The sequence below is a fragment of the Geotrypetes seraphini genome, chromosome 1, assembly GCF_902459505.1.
Source record: "Geotrypetes seraphini chromosome 1, aGeoSer1.1, whole genome shotgun sequence".
In the NCBI taxonomy this organism is placed as follows: Eukaryota; Metazoa; Chordata; class Amphibia; order Gymnophiona; family Dermophiidae; genus Geotrypetes; species Geotrypetes seraphini.
In genome coordinates, this window is record NC_047084.1 from 202,563,206 (window position 1) to 202,583,639 (window position 20,434).

Here is a 20,434-nt window from a genome sequence, read left to right on the forward strand (position 1 = left end):
ACCAGTATGCTCCATACTCCACGTTGTCCCGGCTGCACTGCTTTGATTGCACTTTTTAAGACCTTTTGGGCCTGGGTGTATTGGTCCTTTCTTGTGTGGCCCATAGGGTGTCTGTTATTTCTTGATTGCTTGGTGAGTGGTTGCGGAGTTTGAGCTTGGCCTGGGGAAGTGGTGTGCATGAGCCCTCTTGGGTTAGTGCTGCTGTGGAGGGGAGGGGGGGTTGCTTGTTGTTTTCTTTGAGTGGGGTTTGCTTGTGGGTACAGGGTTGGATTTTTTCGCCTGGGTTTTGGTGCATGTTTTTATTGCTTTGTGTGCATGGGAGGTTGGGTGGTATCCTTGTTTCTTGTGGCTGTTTTGTTAGGTGAGTGTCCGGGGGGGGGTGGTGCTGAATCCTGCGGCCTGCTGGTGCTGAAGAGTCCTGGGTCTTGCGCCTTTCTGTTTCTTTGTTTCTTTTAGCTTTATACCCCCCGTTTCAGTGGTTTGCTGGATGAATGGACTGGTTGTGGATGTATTGGGCTGTCAAGGGGTGTGTGCGGTGGGGGGATTGGGGGCCCCTAACACATCTTAACGTGGCTCTTTTTCCGTTTCTTTTTATGGGACGGGAATGTTGGTGTTGGGGATATTGGTTTGGGGGGTGGGGGGGGTTTGGGTGTGGATGGGGTGGGTTTGGGGGGGTGGGGGGTCCTCCTTCAGTATGTTTGTTTCAATTCTTTGATATGCTCCATTGTTCAACCTTTTTCTTAATTGTTCTCATCACGTTGTCACTGCTACTCTGGGGGGGGGGGCTGGGCCCTTGGATAGTTTTCTTTTGCATTTCTTTTTCTTCTATTGCATCTTTTCTGATTTTCTGCTGTGAGTACCCCTTTTAGAATTACCTCTTGGAATGTAGGGGGGATTACATCGCCTGTCAAAAGATCCAAAATAATTGCTGCTCTGCAACGATATCGGTCAGATATTGCTTGTCTACAGGAAACTAGATTGATTGATGCAGAACATCTTAAGTTGCGCCGTTCTTGGGTGGGGGAAGTGTACTTTGCCTCCTCTACGGGCCGTCATGGGGGCATTGCAGTGTTGGTTCGCAAGTCTTCGCCTATTGGTGTCCACGTTCTTGATGCGGCGCCTGATGGTCGATCCTTGCTCTTGCGGCTTACCTTCGGAGGTCACTCCTATCTTTTTCTGGTGGTCTATGGCCCTAATTCTGGAGAATCGGCCTTCTTGCAACGCTTGCTCACACTTTGTTCTCGTTTTCCTGGTGATCCTTTATTTCTCCTGGGAGATTTTAATTTGGTTATGAATCCTGATCAGGATAAATCCGGATCTCCAATCTCTTCTTTGGGTTCAAAGGGTCACCTTCTTTCCGACTTTTGTGAATCTCTTTCGGTTGTGGACCCTTGGCGCCTCCTGCACCCTGAAGTTCGTGATTATACTCATCTTTCTCGTGCCCATGGCACTTGGTCTCGATTGGATCACATATTTTTGTCTTCCTCTATGTTCTCTTCTGTTCAGTTGGCTGAGATAGGCCCTTTGTCTATTTATGATCACGCTCCGATTTGGGTAGATATCTTCTTGGATTCTACGTACCTCCGGACGTCGTCATGGCGGTTTCCCTTCTATCTTGCTCAGGATCCAGAATTCCGTACCTTTCTGCAGGCCCAATGGGATGACTATTCCACGAATAATGCTTCGCACGTGGATGATCCTATTTGTTTTGGGAGGCTGGGAAGACGGTGATCCAGGGTCATATCATTTCATTTCTGTGTGCTCGTAACAAGCATATTAACCAAGGGATCGTTACTCTGGAACGGGCCTTGCGTTCGGCGAAGCGGTCTTTTTCTCTCCACCTTTCCCAGGAGACTCGAGATTGTTATCTGTCTATTCAGGTGGCCTTGAACTCGCTTCTTCATTCTCGTTCCCAAAAATGCAAAGCCTTTTATCAGCATCGTTTTCTTCGCTATAGGAACAAACCCAGCCGCCTAATGGCCCGTTTGGTTAAGGCTGCGACTGGTAGGAAGCCAATTTCATCTTTACGGACCCGGAGTGGTGGGGTGGTGTCCAGGACTTCTGAGATCTCCGGGGTCCTATTTGACTTCTTTCCTCGGTTATATGATGCTCCGGATGACGCCTCCTTGGAGATGTTGACGGACTATCTTCACTCTTCTGGGCTACCCTGTTTATCGCCGGAAGTGATTTCCTCTCTTAATAGTCTGTTTCGGGCGGTTGAACTGGAGTCTGCCATTAAAGCGCTCCGCTCTGATCGGGCTCCGGGCCCAGTTGGGTTCTCGGGTGACTTTTACCGGCTCCTTTCTCCTACTCTTTATGGACCTCTATTGGTGTATTTTAAAGCAGCTACTGTCCGTGGTTCTTTTCCGCGCTTTGCGAACAAGGCCCTTATTACTTTGCTCTTGAAGCCGGGTAAGGAGGCTGATTTGCCGGGGTCTTATCGCCCCATTTCTTTAATAAATGTTGACCTCAAGCTCTTCGCACGCATGTTGGCTGATCGTCTTGCTCCTCATTTACCACAGCTTATACATGAGGATCAGGTTGGTTTTGTTCGGGGCCGCCAGTATGTACACAATGTCCGCAAGGTACTTCTTGCCCTTGCTCAGTGTCAATCTCATCAAATTCCGACTCTATTTGTTAGCCTGGATGCTTCTAAGGCGTTTGATAGCATTCACTGGTCTTTCTTGTTTCGTACCTTGGAGTATGTGGGGCTCAGAGGGTTCTTTCTGGATGCCGTGCGTTCACTCTATTCCAATCCGCAGGCTTCCTTGCTTGTCAATGGGACCCGTTCCGACTCTTTCCCTATTCTTCGTGGTACCCGACAGGGTTGCCCTCTTTCCCCTCTTCTGTTCCTTCTTTCTTTGGAACCATTGTTATGTACTCTTCGGGGGTTCACGGAGGTCAAAGGTCTCTCAGTTGGCGACTTCGAGCTTAAGACTCTGGCGTATGCGGATGACATGTTTTTGATTCTTACCCGGCCTGAAGACTCTCTCCCGGCAGCCCTGGATCTCATTTCTGAATTTGGTTTTTATTCGGGGCTGTCTCTCAATTTAGATAAATCCTTGGCCTTACCTTTTCCACCAGATTTACGAACTTCGTGGAGGGGTGCTTTTCCTCTTCATTGGGCTGATTCCACTTGGCAGTACCTGGGGGTTACCATTCCGCTGGATTTATCTAGTCTGTACCGGTTAAATGTGACGCCGCTGTTTCAGGCTCTACAAAATAAGTTGAACCTTTGGGAAACTCTTCCTTTCTCGCTTCTGGGTCGAGTGCACCTATATAACATGCTCCTAGTTCCCTGTTGGCTTTATGTTTTTCAGGTCCTTCCCCTTTATTTGACTTTTCGTGACGAGCACAGACTGGAGCGCCTGGTCCAGAAATTTCTTTGGGCTGGTAAGAGACCTCGTTTGTCTTATAAGCAGGCAGCGACTCGTTGGTATAGAGGTGGTTTGGGCTTATTGAATCTCCGATATTTGACAGTTGGTTGTGGCATGCGGCATATTAATGATCTCTTTAGGGGTACTTCAGCGTTCACTAACACCTCTCTGGAACTTTCCTGTTTTCATTCTACTCACTTTAGTGTCTATCTTCATTCTATCCCTTTTCTTGAACTTGAGTCTCTTTCTGTGAAAATACTACATCGACCCTTGCGGAAGGTTTGGCGTTGGGTCTGTAAATTTCACACTCTTTCTCCCTCTGTCTCTCCCTTTCTGCCTCTTCGTTTTAATGGTTCTTTCCTGCCTGGGATTGATGGGCCGAGTTTTGCTCGGTGGGAAACAAGGGGCATTCATTATATATTTCACTTGGTTAATGATGATGGTACCACAATCCTTTGCTCCATTGCAAGCAGAATTTGCTCTCCCACCTTCTGATTATTTTACTTACATGCAAATCCATCATTACCTTTCTTCCTTACCCTCTAGCTCCTTGCAGGCCTCCTGTCAAGAGTCGTTGTCCACGTCTTTTACTATTGGTTCCCAACAACCGGTCCCCCTCAAGTTCCATCATCGCCACTTGAAAGATGAATGCCCTTTGTTTGACCATTCTCGGCTGCGAGATGCTTGGTCTTGTGATCTTGCTGTTGATTTGCCTTCGGACATACTTCTTCAGGCTGAGAATCTCGGAAAGAGCGAGACCAGAAGGCCTTGAGCATGCGCAAATACTCAAGGCCCAGTCCAGCCCAGCACAAGCAAGAGGAAGGATCGCCGATGCACCGCCCAGCCCAGCACAGAAGAGGGAGGATCTTCGGGCACCGGCATGTCCTGTGCGTTGGTGCTGGTGCTGGTGCCCAATCGGGGTAAGGGATATCGTTTTGGTGCATGGGGGAGCATGTAAGATCGCAGGGGGAGGGGACAACTCGAGCAGGGGGGGATGCTGGATCGTGGGGGGTGGCACTCGTAAATCGAGTCAAACTCGCTTTCCGAGACGCCGATTTTGCAAATGTTTTGCTTGCAAAACACTCGCAAACCGGTGCACTCGTAAACCGAGGTTTGACTGTAGTTTTGTTTAGGACTCATTCAGCTTCATTTGTACAGTGAGGACCCAGGATTGGAGTTTCATTATGCAAGCTGTTATTTGAAGTTAGTGAGGTTCGAATCTATCTCAAGAAGGACATGGATGTCATCTGCATATGAATAGTGTTTCAAAGGGAGATAGATGGAAGAGTTTCAAAGAAGACATATAGATGTTGAAAATAATAGGGGACAGAGGTGATCCCTGCGAGACACCACATAATGGTCTCCAAGGAGAAGACATGGTGTCATTCATGTTAACAGTGTAAGAGCGGGATCATAAAAAGTTTTGAGAACGAGTCTAAGACTGTGGAATCAATGCCTATCTCAGAAAGTTGGTAAATTAGGCTATCGTGGTGGACAACAACATCAAAGGCCACAGATAGATCGAATTGTAGTAGGATAGCAAACTTATTACAAGATTGAAGTTGTTGAACCTTTGAGATTAATTTAACCAAAAAACAGTAACATTAATGCACATGGGGAACATTTTCAAAAAAAGAAAGACATCAAAAAAAATAGCTTAAAGAGCACTTGGACTTTTTAGCCAGTAAGACATCCAAGGAAAAATTATGTTCTTACCTGTTAATTTTCTTTCCCTTAGACGCAGCAGATGAATCCAGAGACCAATGGGATAGCTCACATCTACCAGCAGGCGGAGATAGAGAAACTGATTAACAGGTGGTCCTATTGGCTGGCACTCCTCCTGTTTATCTAGTATAGCTCCTTGCCCAAGCATCCGTAACCATCAATAGGCATAGCATGTAAAAAACTTCTTTCCCATAACAAATCTCAAAATGCAATAATACAGAAAACAACCTGCTATAATAACAAACTGCGAAAGTTGCAAAAGAAAAAACCGAAGAGACAATATCCAGAAAGGGTGGGGCTCTGGATTCATCTGCTGCGTCTAAGGGAAAGAAAATTAACAGGTAAGAACATAATTTTTTCTTCCCTAGCAACAGCAGCAGATGAATCCAGAGATCAATGGGATGTAGCAAAGCAATCCTCAATCTGGGTGGGAAGCAAACGCCGCCTCCACAACAACCGAAGCACAAACGCCCCTACCGCATGCGCCCCCACATCCAAGCAGAAATGCGGAGAGAAAGCACTCTCGGAAGACCAATTAGCCGCGAGACAAATCTCCTCCAAGGAAAAAAACTCTGGGCCGAGCCCAAGAAGTAGCCATCGCTCCAGCGGAATGGTCTTGAAGTTCTTTCGCCAACCGCTTCCCTGCCAGCAAGCAAGCATAAAGAATGTCCTCCTGGACCCATTGAGCGAGGGAGGCTTTGGACGCCGCCATATGTTTGAGGCGTCCCTTGAAGAATACAAAAAGGAGATATAAACTACTAAAAGTCATTAGAAACCGAGCTCGCAGAGAACGCTACGTACGTATCAAAAAATGCAGTGAATAAAAGCACTGCTCCCAATTTCTCCTCCCAGGAAGAAGGAAGGAAAAGCGAACATGACATAAAAGAAAGGATGACACCCCCATAGAAAGAAATAGTGGTACATCTGAACTGATACCCCATATTTCGGAAATCAGAAATAGGAATCCCCGTTAAACAAGGCCTGCAACATAGAAAACTGCAGAGCTGAAGCCATGGCCACAAGAAACCCCATGTTCAACGGCACAGCCCTTTAGAGTCCCAAAAGACAAGGATGAAATGAAGCTTTCGGTAAACCGAAAAGAAGTACGTGAAGATTGTACTCCAAACCGGGCTTTCTAAGAGATGCATGAATATACTGCACTTTGTTGAGGAACTGAATTACATGAAGCTGAGAAGTAAGCGAAGAGCAATATACCTAGCCCTTGTAACAAGCCAAGAATGGCACTAGAAGCTGAAGGGAATTGAACGTTAAGCCCTCGGCAATACATTTATGCCAAAAAGGAACTCTGGAGTGGTTCAAACGTTAAGAAGCACCCAAGAAAGGAAAAACCTCCAAAAGGAAGCAGAAGCCACAGGAGAAGACGTCCGTAGCACCTGGATAAGAGAAGAAACAACCTGCTTCGCATAACCCTTACACGTCAGCCAAGATTTTTCAAAAAAACTAGGTCGTAATACTAAAGTAGTACAAATATCCATGTTGATCGGACCCTAGGCGAGCAAAGCCGGAGATACCAGAAAACTTCTTAGTCCGGCTGTTGAAAGACTCATCAAATCCGCATAGTATGATGGCGCCGCCAATCCAGAGATTCTACAAATACTGTGCCCGGAAAGTGAGCTCGAGATGGCAAATCCAAGCCATCATCAGCCAGCGGAAAACACTGAAAAAGAGAAGGCAGAGGCGAAAAAGGAGCCATGCAGCTACCCCTTCTAACTCCCACTCCCTGGGCCCGCCGAAGAAGCTAAGAAGCTTAGAATTGAGAGACGAGGCCATGAGGTCTAGGTCAAGGAGATCTCATGTCCATAAAAAGAGATAGAATGCCTGAGCCACAAATCTCAATATCCAAGATGCAGAAGATTACACTATTATTAACATGCACACTTTCCAGAGCGTACACAGCGCTGTACACTGTAACATACAAGAAATGGGCCATGCTCAGATTCCGCAGAAAGTCTATCCAAACTCTTATCCTGATCCATAAAAGGATCTGCCAACAGAAGACGAAGATGAGAGTCCACCCATTGAAGCAGACCAACTTCACCTGCCAACTGAGTACAACACCTACTGCCCAAGCTGTAGAGAAATACCCCCATCCTAATACTGACCAAAAAGACCCTCAGCGGCAATCCGGAAGAATGATCTGAAGCTCCAGAAAGATAGCCTGACCCTGCTCAAGAGTAGAAGAATGAACAAGTACTGAGTCGCCTGTGAAGACCAGACTCCTGGAGCTGAGGATGGAAGCCACCGAGCCCCCCAACCCGACAGCCCGGGATGGTCGGTGGTCATGAGCTAGTCCAGAAAAGACCGAGGCATGCCTTGAATAGAGAAATCGCGCTGAGCCACCAAATCATACAGAGCGATGCAGGAGGAGCATACCAAATAATTGGAGCCCTGAGATACCGGGAACCACCGGAACAAAAGCGACTGTTGTAGCGTAAGAAGGAGAAAGCAAGCCGAAATTCCCAGTGGAGTCTGCAATATGGATCCCAGAAACTGTACAGAATCCCATACTCTTGGTCATGGTAAGCGAAGAAGAATACCAATCTGAGGCCGAGACCCCACGCCCAAGTCTCCGGAAAGAAACACATGTCTCTCCTATATGAATAAAAACATTACCGATATACCTATAAATAGTACAGGAGAAAAGAGCACTGTGCAAATTCGAAGATGCACGTGTAAAGAACTGAGGAAAAGATACCACCCTTTTTGTGTCAGTCAAATGGCCCGACTTGAAGTCGTCCGAATCAAGCAGGCAGTCAAGAAGAAATTAGATGAATCGCCTGGTAGCGCCAAAACGGTACCACCGCCCACATCACCTAAAACGTTCGTGAAGCCTTGGGTAGGCGAAATGGCATGTGCCAAAACCGAAAGCGCTGCTCCAAGAGAGGCAAGCAAACCAAGTGTTGATTCGGAGTCCATAGAGAAAATGTAAATATACTCCCAGGTTGTCTGCAGAAATGTGTAACCCCGAGAAACTAATTCAGCAGAATGGGATCCAGCCTGCCCAATGCCCCCGTCTCGGGCACCATGCAGTAAGTGGAACAACGTCCCTTAATTCCCGAAGAACTACAAGAACTGTCCTGAGGACCAGTAACACTGAAAAGGGAAACACAAAACATAGAGACTCCAAGAACGAACTGGAAACCTGAGGAGGATGCAAAGATGCAAGGTTCCTGAAAAATCTTCACAGCCCCCTGACCTGACATTATAGCGTCTTCTCCCTCATGAGAAAGCCTGAAGAGTCATTGGAAGACGTCAAGATCCCCTCAGAATGAAGTGCAGAAGGTCAGGGATGAGACTGTATGATCTGCAAGAAGATTCTCCTAGGAAAAATCAAGTTTCACAATGTAAAGAGGAATATACTGGAACCATGAAAACAGTACTAACCCCATGCAACATGAGTGAAATACGTATGTCCTTTAAAGTGAATACGTACTAGACTCAATCAAGATGCTGCATCTACCGCCCCGTGGAAAACAACAGTATCCTTACAGGTATCAGACAAAGCTCACATCGCTAATGAGAGCTTCAGGGATGAGGCTAACAGCCACATAGCGCGTGATCCTCCGCGGGTTTGATAGAATAGGTAACTGGCTCCTGGTTAAAAGGAGCTGTACAGCCCTTCCTGTCTGGTCGGGGGGCCCGTCTAGCATGTGCCATAAGAAAATGGTAACAAGAGAAACCAGCGTGATAAGCATGGAAATCTGAAGTCCAGGCTCCCTCAGAAATAGAGAAAGAGAGTCCTGGCCACAGGAAGATGCGCAGTGTCATTATGCCCATAGAGATAGCCCGAACTTGGAAACTGTTTGTACTACCTTTAGGCATATATATCCTGTGCCACTACTAGACACATGCAGCTCAGCACAGAGGCTCAAATAAGGACAGTTACCAACAGACAAAGGCTCAATCTGCAGGGACCCCAAAAGAGACAATGAGATACCTGTGTGAAAGACAGGGCACTATCTTACTGCTGATCTCACCGTGCCGTGAGTTGCCGTATGTCGCCCCCTTCCACCCCCATAATAATAGTACTAATTGCAATGCAATTTCTTCCATCCATTTTTCATATAAGAACATAAGAATAGCCTTAATGGATCAGACCAATGGTCCATCAATCCTACTAGACTGTTCTCACGGAGGCCAATCCAGGTCACTAATATCTGGCCAATACCCAAGCAGTAGCAATATTCCATGCTACTGATCCAGGGCAAGCAGTCGCTTCCCTCATGTCTCTCTCAATAACAGACTATGGACTTTTCCTCCAGGAAATTATCCAAATCTTTCTTAAAACCAGCTATGCTATCTGCTCTTACCATATCCTCTGGAAACGCATTCCAGAGCTTAACTATTCTCTGAGCGAAAAAAAAAATTTCCTCCTATTGGTTTTAAAAGTATTTCCCTGTAACTTCGAGCATCCCCTAGTCTTTGTAATTTTTGACGGAGTAAAAAAAATTGATCCACTTGTACCCGTTCTACTCCACTCAGGATTTTGTAGACTTCAATCATATCTCCCCTCAGCCGTCTCTTTTCCAAGCTGAAGAACCCTAACCATTTTAGGCTTTCCTCATATGAGTTGAGTTCCAGCTCCTTTAACATCTTGGTCGCTCTTCTCTGAACCTTTTATAACACCACTATATCTTTCTTGAGATAAGGGGACCAGAATTGAACGCAATACTCCAGATGAGGTCACACCATAGAGCGATACAGGGGCATTATAACATTCTTAGTCTTGTTAGCCATCCCTTTTTAAATAATTCCTAGCATCTTGTTTGCTTTTTTGGCCACCGCCACACATTGGGCGGAAGATTTCATCATATTGTCTACGATGATACCCAGATCCTTTTCTTGGTCGCTAATCCCCAATGTGGACCTTAGCATTCAGTTAACTGTGATTTGGCTTATTCTTCCCAATGTGCATCACTTTGCATTTATCCACATTAAATTTCATCTGCCATTTGGACGTCCAGTCTTCCAATTTCCTAAGGTCCACCTGCAATTTTTCACAATCTGCATGTGTTTTACAACTTTGAACAGTTTTGTGTCATCTACAAATTTAATCACCTCACTCGTTGTTCCAATTTCCAGATAATTTATATAAATAAATTAAATAGCACCGGTCTCAATACAGACCCTTGCGGCACTCCACTGTTTACTCTCCTTCATTGAGAAAAATGACCATTTAACCCTACCCTCTGTTTTCTATCTGATCACTAATTCCTAATTCACAAGTGAACTTTGCACCTCTCCCACAACTCTTTAATTTTCTCAGGAGCCTCTCGTGAGGAACTTTATCAAAAGCTTTCTGAAAATCTAGATATACACTATATCAACATGTTTATTCACACCTTCAAAGAAGTCAAGCAAATTGGCAAGGCAAGATATCCCTCAGCTGAACCCATGCTGACTCCATCTCATTAAATCATATTTGTCATTCCACAATTTTATTTTTTATAATTGTTTCTACCATTTTACCCGGCACTGAAGTGAGGCTTACCAGTCTGTAATTTCCCGTATCTCCCCTGGAGCCCTTTTAAAAAAATACTGGCCACCTTCCAATCTTCAGGTACTGGAGATCATTTTAGCGACAGGTTACAAATCACTAACAGCACGTTTTGAGTTCTTTTAGTACCCTGGGATGTATCTCATCCAGTCCAGGCGATTTATCACTTTTTAATTTGTCGATTTGGCTTAGTACATCATCCAGATTCACTGAGATTTTTCAGTTCCTCCACATCATCATCCTTGAAAACCATTTCCGGTTCAGGTAGATCTCTTATATCTTCTTCCATAAACACTAAAGCAAAGAATTCATTCAGTCTTTCCGCTATGGTCTTATCCTCCCTGAGTGCCCCTTTTGCTCCTTGATCATCCAACAGTCCTACAGATTTTCTCAAAGGTTTTCTGCTTCTGATGTACCTAAAAAAATTGTTATGAGTTTTTGCCTCTCTTCATATTCTCTCTTAGCTGTCTTTATCAATGCTTTGCTTCTAACTTGCCAGTGCTTGCGTTTCTTCTTATTTTCTTCATTCGGATTCATTTTCCATTTTTTAAAGGATGTTCTTTTGGCTATAATAGCCTCTTTCACTTCACTTTTTAACCAGGCCGGCTCTTGTTTCCTCTTCTTTCCACCTTTGCTGATACGTGGAATACATCTGGTCTGGGCTTCCACGATAGTATTTTTAATAACATCCACGCATGGTTTACAGTCCTAACCTTTGCAACTGATCCTTTTAGCTTCTTTATAACCATTTTCCTCATTTTATCATAGTCACCCTTTTGAAAATTAAAACGCCTCTACAGTAGATTTCTTTTGCGATGTCATTCACAGTATCAACTCAAACCCTTTGCAGGGCCACATTTTGGATTTGTAGGTACTTGGAGGGCTGCATTAAAAATAATTAATATCTTATTAAAGAAATAACAACTTTGCATGAGGTAAAACTCGTTATAATTTATAAATCTTTCCTTAATTGCTTCTGATAATTTCAGCTATACACAGCTGAAAGCAGTGCAACATGCAGAAAGTGAAAAACTATCTAAATTTCACTTTCTGCATGTTGCACTGCTTTCAGATGTGTATAGCTGGAATTATCAGAAGCAATTAAGAAAAGATTTATAAATTATAAAGAGTTTTACCTCATGCAAAACTGTGATTTAGATTCTAAAGTATCAACTGCAAGAGATAAGATTTTGGTGTAGTACTCTAGGCTTTTTTGTAGAGGGGAGAATTAATATCCGACTTGTGCCTTGAAAATTTGTGCCTTAAATGTATGGTGGTCGCATCCTCAACCGCCTTCAGCTCTCACCTCCTCCAGCACCGGACACTACCGCCATCTTACAACAAGCAATCATTGCCAGGAGAGGTGCCAAATTTCACAAAAGTTCATGAGATTATGTACACACCCACAAGCTACACTGCCTCCAATGGTTACCTTGCGTTCTGGAACGTTGCCCGCCTCACTGCTGTAACCTCACGCAAGCGCTTTCCTGCATCTGTACGCGATTGTCCTCTCCACTCCACCTCACAATCGCATACAGATGCAGGAAAGAGCTTGTGTGAGGTTACAGCAGTGAAGCGGGCAATGTTCCAGAACAATGGTAACATACTGAGGACCTCAAAATAGTACCTGGTGGACCGCATGCGGCCCCTAGGCTGTGAGTTTGCGAACACTGGTCTATAGTACGAGGTGGAGACAAAAACTGGGAATAGCGTGAGATAGGCATATGGGATCTCAGAGAGAGGAAGAGATACTAGTTACTGTGGATGGGTAGACTGGCCTTTATCTATCATCATGTTTCTATTTTTGTATGAATAAAGAGTAAAACCAACTAACTGCATAAATGAAAAAGATGATCAAACCAGTCTAATAAACACATCACTGATGTGATGATGGCAGATTCCAAGATGACCGTGATACAGAAACGCTGAGAGGAACCGCCCCACTCAGAATTCTTTTTCATCCACTATTGAAGGCCAAAGAGGAGAGGCAGGAGTGCCGCTAACGCCTCGCGGCGCCCCGAAGTGCCGACCTTTGGCAGCATAGATGAGATGTTGCGGCAGATGCAGGGAGCTGCAGTTGTGACGCCGGAGGGTGGCCCGCTGAAAGCGCCTGGATATGGCGAGACCAGAATCACTTCTCCTGGGCCAGATACTACGCTCAGCCCTGACGTGAAAGCTCCACCCCTGCAACCCCGAGTCACCAGTTCTCCACGGGAAGAGGAAACCCCGGAGATGGGGGAGGAACTTTTCCCTGAGGCAAGAAGATCACCAGTGGAGAGCTTGGAGACAGAGCCCCCGGTTCAGGGTGTCTCTGTAGAAGTATCCAGGGTAGATTCAGCTATGGGAAGTGAAGACATCCAGCTGGAGCAAAGCCAAGATCTTGATTCCTCTGAGGGTGAGCATTTCTACACTCAGCAAAAACTCTGGAGTCTCTATGGGACTTAATTACAAAATTTCACAAAAACTATTAGTCCCAATTTCCAGTATGTTGACGCTAAGGAGCTTAAGGCTTTAAAAGAGGACCTGACTGTTTCAAAGTCTTTAGTTCAAAAGCTTGACCAGGATTTATCATCTATCAAACAAGTGCAATCCTCCCTAGTTAAGGATAATGTGAGTCTTAGGAAGAAGCTAGAATCACTTGAGAATAATGCACAGAATAACTTGAGATTAATTAATTTTCCAAGATTAGAAATGGTAACTTCTAGGGAAATGCTTAGGAGATACCTGGTTGAAATTCTGCAAGTTCCAGATGAAAATTTGCCACCTTTCTCGCAAGTGTATTATTTGCCTAATAAAGAAGGGAGTCAACAACAGAAAAAAATGACTTATCAAGCACCATTAAATGTATCAGAAATTTTGGAAACGTCAGATAGAGATATTACTGTACCATCTACGATGATAATAACAATAGCTCTTTCAACTGATAAAATCTGGTTGTTGAGGCTTTTCTTTAAAAACAAACAGAAAGAGTTTCTTGGTTGTAAAATTCAAATGTTTCCTGATCTTTCAAGAGAAACTCAAAAGCATCGTAGAGAATTTCTTCTTCTGAGACCAGGGGTCACTTCGCTGGGGGCAACATTTTACATAAGACATCCTTGCAAATGTATTATTTGCCACCGCTTAGTTAAATATGTTTTCTTTGAACCTCAACAATTAAGTGCTTTTTTGGCAATGTCCCGAATGGATAAAGGAAAATCAACTGCTCAATAGTTAATGAAGCCGCTCCTATCTCAGTATTATCTGTAGTAGAGAATGACACGGTGGCAGTTTACCCGCGGCTACTACGTTTAGCCGCGGGTAACCCGCCAAAAACGGGGAATGAAAATTAGCAGCCTCTGCGGGGACGGGGAAAAGGCCATCACCGCCCCGTGGAGCGGTGAATGGTCTTGTCACCGCAGTGAGGCATAAAGGATCGTGCGGTCCCCGCACCCCCATCCGCCCACCCGCACGCCGGCTCGATCGTTTGACCAGCTTCCTCTCTCCCCCTCACCTTAGTTTGCCGGCTTTCTTTTTCGGCGACCGGAACACTTTCAAAAGAGCCGCGCACGCGCGGCTGCTCAGTATTCAATCTTCTGCTCTGACCCAACCGGAAACAGGAAGTTGCAGCAGAGCAGAAGATTGAACTTTGAGCTGCCGCACATGCGCGGCTCTTTGAAAGCGTGCCGGTCGCCGAAAAAGAAAACCGGCAAACTAAGGAGAGCTGGAGAGCAGTAGCGTACCAAGGGGGGGGCGGGAGGGGCGAAAAAGGTAATGGCGCCAGGCCTTGGAGCACCGAGGCAGACCGCTTCTCCCCCCTCCCAGCCGAACCCCCGCTGACCCTCCTATCTCCCCCCCCAAGTGAACCTTTCCGACCCTCCCAGCGAAAGCAGCAAACCTCCCTCCAATAGCGTCGACTTTCTCCTCCCTCTGCCGCATCACTGATGACATCATCAGTGACGCGGCAGAGGGAGGAGAAAGCCGCGAAGGAGGTTTGCTGCTCTCGCTGGGAGGGTCGGAAAGGTTCACGGGGGGGGGGGAGATAGGAGGGCCAGCGGGGATTCGGCTGGGAGGGGGTAGAAGCGGTCTGCCTCGGTGCTCCATTACCTTCTTCGGGCAGCAGCAGCGTTTACAATTCGCTGCTGTTGCCGGCTTCAGGCCTTGTTCTCTGCCGGGTCCTGCCTACTTCCTGTTTTCATGAAGACAGGACCCGACAGAGAGGAAGGCCTGAAGCGGGCAACATCAGTGAATTGTGAATGCTGCTGCTGCCCGATGAAGTTCAGGACATCAGGACATCGAGGAAGGAGCAGGGTGAAATCGGCTGCTGGCTTGGGGGTGAGTGTAGGGAAAGAATCGTGGAAGTGGAGAAAGAAAGGAAAAAATAAAGAGGGGGGCAGGGGGAGAGAGAAAGAAAGGCAGAAAGAAAGAGGGGGACCAAGGGGAGAGAGAAAGAAAGGCAGAAATAAAGAGGGGGTCAAGAGGGAGAGAAAGAAAGGCAAAAAGAAAGAGGGGAGCCAGGGGGAGAGAGAAGAAAGAAGAAGGATCAGAAGAAGGACCAGAGACTCATGAAATCACCAGACAAAAAGGTAGGAAAAATGATTTTATTTTCAACTTAGTGATCAAAATGTGTCCATTTTGAGAATTTATATCTGCTGTCTATATTTTGCACTATGGCCCCCTTTTACTAAAACGCAATAGCGGTTTTTAGCGCAGGGAGCCTATGAGCGTCGAGAGCAGCGTGGGGCATTCAGCGCAGCTCCCTGCGCTAAAAACCGCTATCACAGTTTAGTAAAAAGGGAGGGGGAATATTTGTCTATTTTTGTATAGTTGTTACTGAGGTGACATTGCATAAAGTCATCTGCCTTGACCTCTTTGAAAACCCGCGGAATATAAAGGATAATTAACATTTTCTCTGCGTACAGCGTACTTTGTGTTTTTAAAATTTTATTGTTGGTAGATCATTTTGACTTGGCCACAAAGGTAAGGGGGAGGGAGGGAGGGGAGCTGCTGAAAGACATCTAGTAATCCTTGCAGGCTTGACTGTGCAGGGAATTATTTTTGTAAAATCATGTTTTGTTATGTGACTGGCATTATCTAGACTTTAATTTCTATGAATGAATAGAATGAAAATGATATAAAATTACTTGCTTGCGGGGACCGCATGTTCCGGCTCACACAAGGAAGGAGAGGGTGAAAGGGAAAAAGTTTCTCTTCCTTGGAAATAGATTCTGAAGTGACCTCATCAAAGAAGACCAGCACTAAATGTACAAGAAATCCCTTAAACAATGTCAAAAGAGCCCAAAATAGAAAACTGCTACTGCCTTGAGACTCCATTATTGAAGGAATCGACTTGAAATCACAGAAGACAGGAAAAGGTTAAATGCCTCATGGAATCCTCAGGTACAAAACACAAACCAAATTGTGAATGAAATCAGAGCAGACAGTAAGAATTATAAAATTGATGTCATTATCCATCTGGAAAAAAAGGCATACTAGAAATAATGCCTCAGCAATACAATTTTCAGAAGTTCTATTTGCTCATGGTAAGGGAGAAGAGAGACTGCTAGTGATGGTGGGGGGACTGATAGAAGATATGAAAGAAGGGTGGTAGAAAGGAACAGATGGTAAAGGAGGGAGGGAAGGGTGGTGGTGGAAAGGAATAGAACAGACATTGAAAGAGGGTAGAGAGGAACAGACCCTGAAAGGAAATGTGGAAGGCAGAGTGGGGAGAAGACGCTGGAAGGGAAGAAGCCAGATGCCAGACTATGGGGGAGCGGAGGGAAGAAAATGGGTGCTAGACGGGGACGGTGACGGGGCGGTGAATGGGATGGCAGTGGCGGTGACGGGGCGGTGAAAGGGATGGCGGTGACGGTGACGGGGCGGTGAAAGGAACGGCGGTGACGGGGCGGTGCAGAGGATGGTGGGCCAGGGACGGTGCAGTGACGGGGACAGATTTTTTCCCCGTGTCATTCTCTAATCTGTAGCTTATCTTGCTATATTGTTCTTTTTTTTCTTTTTTGCCTATGTGTAATCTTGGAATCACAGGTTGAGGACTTGAGTGAATCTAATATAATAAAACGGTAAGCCGCGCATGCGCACTTCCTAAGCGTGCGTCCGTTTTCTGTGAGCTGTAGCTAGGAAGTGCGCATGCGCGACTCACCCCCTGCCCTCTCCATCGCCTCCCGGCTCCAGCGGCGTGACAGTTTTCAAAGAGGCGCGGGATTGTTTCAACGCAGAACCACCAGCCATTAAAGCTCCTGGCGCTGACTCCCGACGGTGGAGGAGAGGCAAGGTAGAAGAAGATTTCCGCTGCCCAGCACCCGAGTCCTTTGCCGCCTCCCCCTTCCCTTACCGCGGCCCCGACTGGCGATTTAAGCAGCGTGTCCAGCAGCGGCTTACCGTATAATAAAGCGGCTTACCGTTTTATTATATTAGATTCACTCAAGTCCTCAACCTGTGATTCCAAGATTACACATAGGCAAAAAAGAAAAAAAAGAACAATATAGCAAGATAAGCTACAGATTAGAGAATGACACGGGGAAAAAAAGCTGCTTGAATCGCCATGTGTAGTCGGACCCGCGGGAAGGGAAGGGGGGGCCGCCAAAGGACTCGGGCCCGCGATTGTAGTCGCGACTGTGGGAAGGGAAAGGGGGTAGAGGAAACAATAATGCTGCTGCACAGGGAACTGGTGGGGGGGGAGGGAAATGGAAGGGGGAGGGAATGCTGCTTTGGACAGACAGACAGAGGGAGGAAGGGAGACAGAAAGACACAGGGGCAGGTGCACAGGGAACAGACACAGGTGCAGGGAGATATACAGAAAGACAAACAGACAAAGGGGGCCAGGGACAGACAGACAGAAAGAAAGAAAGAAAGACAGCAGGAGTCGCGTCAGAAGGGGTGCGGGATGCCGCAGAGGGAACTTTTCCAATGGGTGCAACTGGGCGGCTGTCGGGAACCTCTGATCAGGGGCAGAGCAAGGTAACTGTATCATAGGGATAAGAAGGAGGAGGGGGGGAGAAAAAGGAAGGGACGCCTACTGCTGGACAGGGGGAGAAGGAAAGAGGTGCTGATGGACAGGGGGTGGGTGAAGAAAAAGGAACGGAGGCCTAATGTTGGACAGGGGGAGAAGGAAGGTGCTGCTGGACAGGGGGAGGTAAAACAAAGGGAGAAGGGCTGCTGCTGCATAAGGAGAGCTGTGAAGGGGTGGTGGTGGACACAGGGGAGGTAAAAGGAAGGGAGAATGGACAGGGGGAGCAGGCAAGGGGTGGTGATGGACAGCCAAGGAAAAAGAAAAACAAAGAAAGAAAACGGCTAAGGAGAGAGAGAAAAAGAAATAGAGAGACACACACACATATATTCTAGCACTCGTTAATGTAACGGGCTATAAGACTAGTTAATTAATAAAATGGTTTTCTTATTTTTTTTTCTCTTTTTATATAACTGTATTAAGGTGTAATGTGTTTTACACTTTATGAAATTGTATTCTTATTACTTTACTTTCTGTACAAGTGTTTTACTTGGTATATAATAATGAAAAGTTATAAATAAATATATAAAAATAAACATCGCTTTCGACTATCTAATTATGGGAAGAAAATGATGTTAAATGTAAGGCATTCCATGCCTTAAAGCTAAATACTAAAGTAAAAAGAAAAGCATCAAGGAAATGTTAACATTTTATCACATAATTGGGAATCATACATGAATGTTATGAACGTACAGAAAACTTAAGCACGATTTAAAAAAAAAAAAACACTATGGTAAATTGAAGCTGATGAAATAAAGGAAGAAAAACAATCTACATTCTTCTAAAAGAAAAAGAGAAAAGGAACGCTTAAAGATTAGACAATAAAAAAGAAGCAAGAGAAAAGCAACACTAATATAATAAAAATACTAAAAGCATGTTAACATTAACAGGCACTTAACCAGTCAACTAAGTTTCCCGTTGCCTTAGCAATAATATTAAACAACCGGTCTTAAGACTGACACACATCGAACTATTTAAAGAATATCAAAAGCAATAGCTGATACCTGAATTCTGCCAAGTTTCTGCGCCTTTTAATTTTACAACTAAAGTTAATTTCTGTCCCCAGTATAAACTGAAAATCTGGACATCAACAGTCACTCATTCGCCTTAGAAAGGCTACCAACTTTAGTGAGAAAATAAAGGAGCGGTCGCTGGAAGTGCCGCGCTCAAGACCGCTCCTGCACGGCGGCAAAAATCCAGTTTAAAACCGCCAAAAATGGGGAACGCAAATCGCAGAACATCATGCCAATGTATGAGTATTACTGTACACTCCTGTGCAGCCTAGAAACCTAGCAAAACTTCCCTCTCTCCACCTTCGCGATACTGTGCACAGGAAACAATTTCAGAGCATTTTATCACTCCCAACTACTGCCAGTCAGCAACAGCAAATCATTAGATCTTCAGTCCGCTATTTGCCCGATCTCAGCCGATGAGACGCGCAGCAGATTAGCCAAACAGAAATCAAGCGAGGCTCCGAGGAACTTCCCAGGGCCCATTAAAAAAAAAGAGTAAGGAGAAGAAACAAAGGAAGTTAAATCCAGCACTCGCCCTACAGCAAAAGAAAGAGTATGCGATATATACAGAAAAACAAAGCACTAGAAAACGCTCAGAAGAGTCCCAAGTATCCTCAGCCCAGTTTCAGAGTACAAGCTTAGGCCTTGCTCCAAGTGGACAGAAGCCTAAGTAGGCCGCACTAGTCTGGGGGGGGGGGAACACCAGATCTGTGCCTGGCTAAGCTATTCCTGCAAATACCTTTATTCCACTGTAGCGTCCTTCTCACCAACGGTACCACACCAAAGTTCTGCGTCCCACTCAATAACGCTCACCGTTTATGCCAAGAGGGCTCCAACTGCCTCCTCAACCGCCATATTTGCCCTGCTGCTGAAGGAAGAACAACGGCAACGCGCGCTCAAGGAGACAGCATTACCATAGCAACCACTAGTGGCCTGGAGTCTTCAGGCCGAGAAATGGAAGCGTGAAAGCCACGTGACTTTCAGAAAGAGCAGTTTTCCTCCCCTTACACCAAACTTCTCTTTTATGCACCTTTTTTTTCCTTGTTCTGTGGTTTCGTATAGACACAAAACGGAAAAACCTTATTTATAAAAAGTCCGTGATTGAAGTACTTACTGAGCGAAACTTGCGATGAATGTCCCATTTCAAGGTACTAGTCTAGGTAGCTTTTCACGACTAATTATTAATAGAAATGTTAGAATCCATAAACAGGATTTCACTTATTTTACCAAGGACACCTTTTTGAAGTCCTGAATTAGTAACCGTTTCCTACTAACGTGTTTGAAGTGGCTCCAATAGCAAGATGTGGGAACTTCAAATAAATGTATACAAAGTCACATTACTTTCAAAGCACTGTAACCTATACAACGGAACAAGGTAAAAACCAGGATCTCGGATCTCCTGGATTCTCATTTAACAGTAATGAAATCCTGGTTAAAAAAAATAGCAGGATTTTCCAGGATCCCACGGTTCCTAGACTACCTTAACAGCAGACCTCCTCTTTTTTTAGTGTTACAGCTGCTATCCGTTTAAGGAGTCCTCTGCTGACATCTTCATTTATTCTGTGATAGGTCCTACCCGCTATAATGTACCCTCTTCCTGTGTGAGGGAACCGGCAGAATAGGAGATCAGCCAGGGACTTCCTGCAGAATGACAGCCAGAGGGGGTAAGTCAAAACAGGTTCAGCTTAACCAGGCAGATGGAAAAAAAAAAACACTTTGGATTTAAAAGGTAATTAAACTGATTATTAGGCAAGCAAATGTTACTGTCTTTTAAATAATGTAGCAGGATGTAACTGTT

General features: G+C 45.4%; 2 protein-coding genes across 17 annotated transcripts in view; one reads left to right on the forward strand and one right to left on the reverse strand.

The window, feature by feature from the left end:
• Positions 1-20,069, reverse strand: part of PCM1 (pericentriolar material 1) — an 869,560-nt gene extending 849,491 nt beyond the window's left edge. For 8 of the 15 annotated variants that reach the window (XM_033944084.1, XM_033944068.1, XM_033944075.1 and 5 more), the window contains exon 1: positions 19,376-19,571. The gene's annotated coding sequence lies outside the window, so the exon portion shown is untranslated. Of the gene's footprint in view, positions 1-18,627; positions 18,768-19,375; positions 19,579-19,750 lie in introns of those variants that run through there. The other 7 variants (XM_033944047.1, XM_033944055.1, XM_033944040.1 and 4 more) reach the window with 5 other exon arrangements.
• FGL1 (fibrinogen like 1) overlaps positions 19,688-20,434 on the forward strand; it is a 179,785-nt gene continuing 179,038 nt past the window's right edge. Inside the window, exon 1 of one of the 2 annotated variants that reach the window (XM_033944101.1) lies at positions 19,688-19,784. The gene's annotated coding sequence lies outside the window, so the exon portion shown is untranslated. Of the gene's footprint in view, positions 19,785-20,194; positions 20,301-20,434 lie in introns of those variants that run through there. The other variant, XM_033944095.1, reaches the window with a different exon arrangement.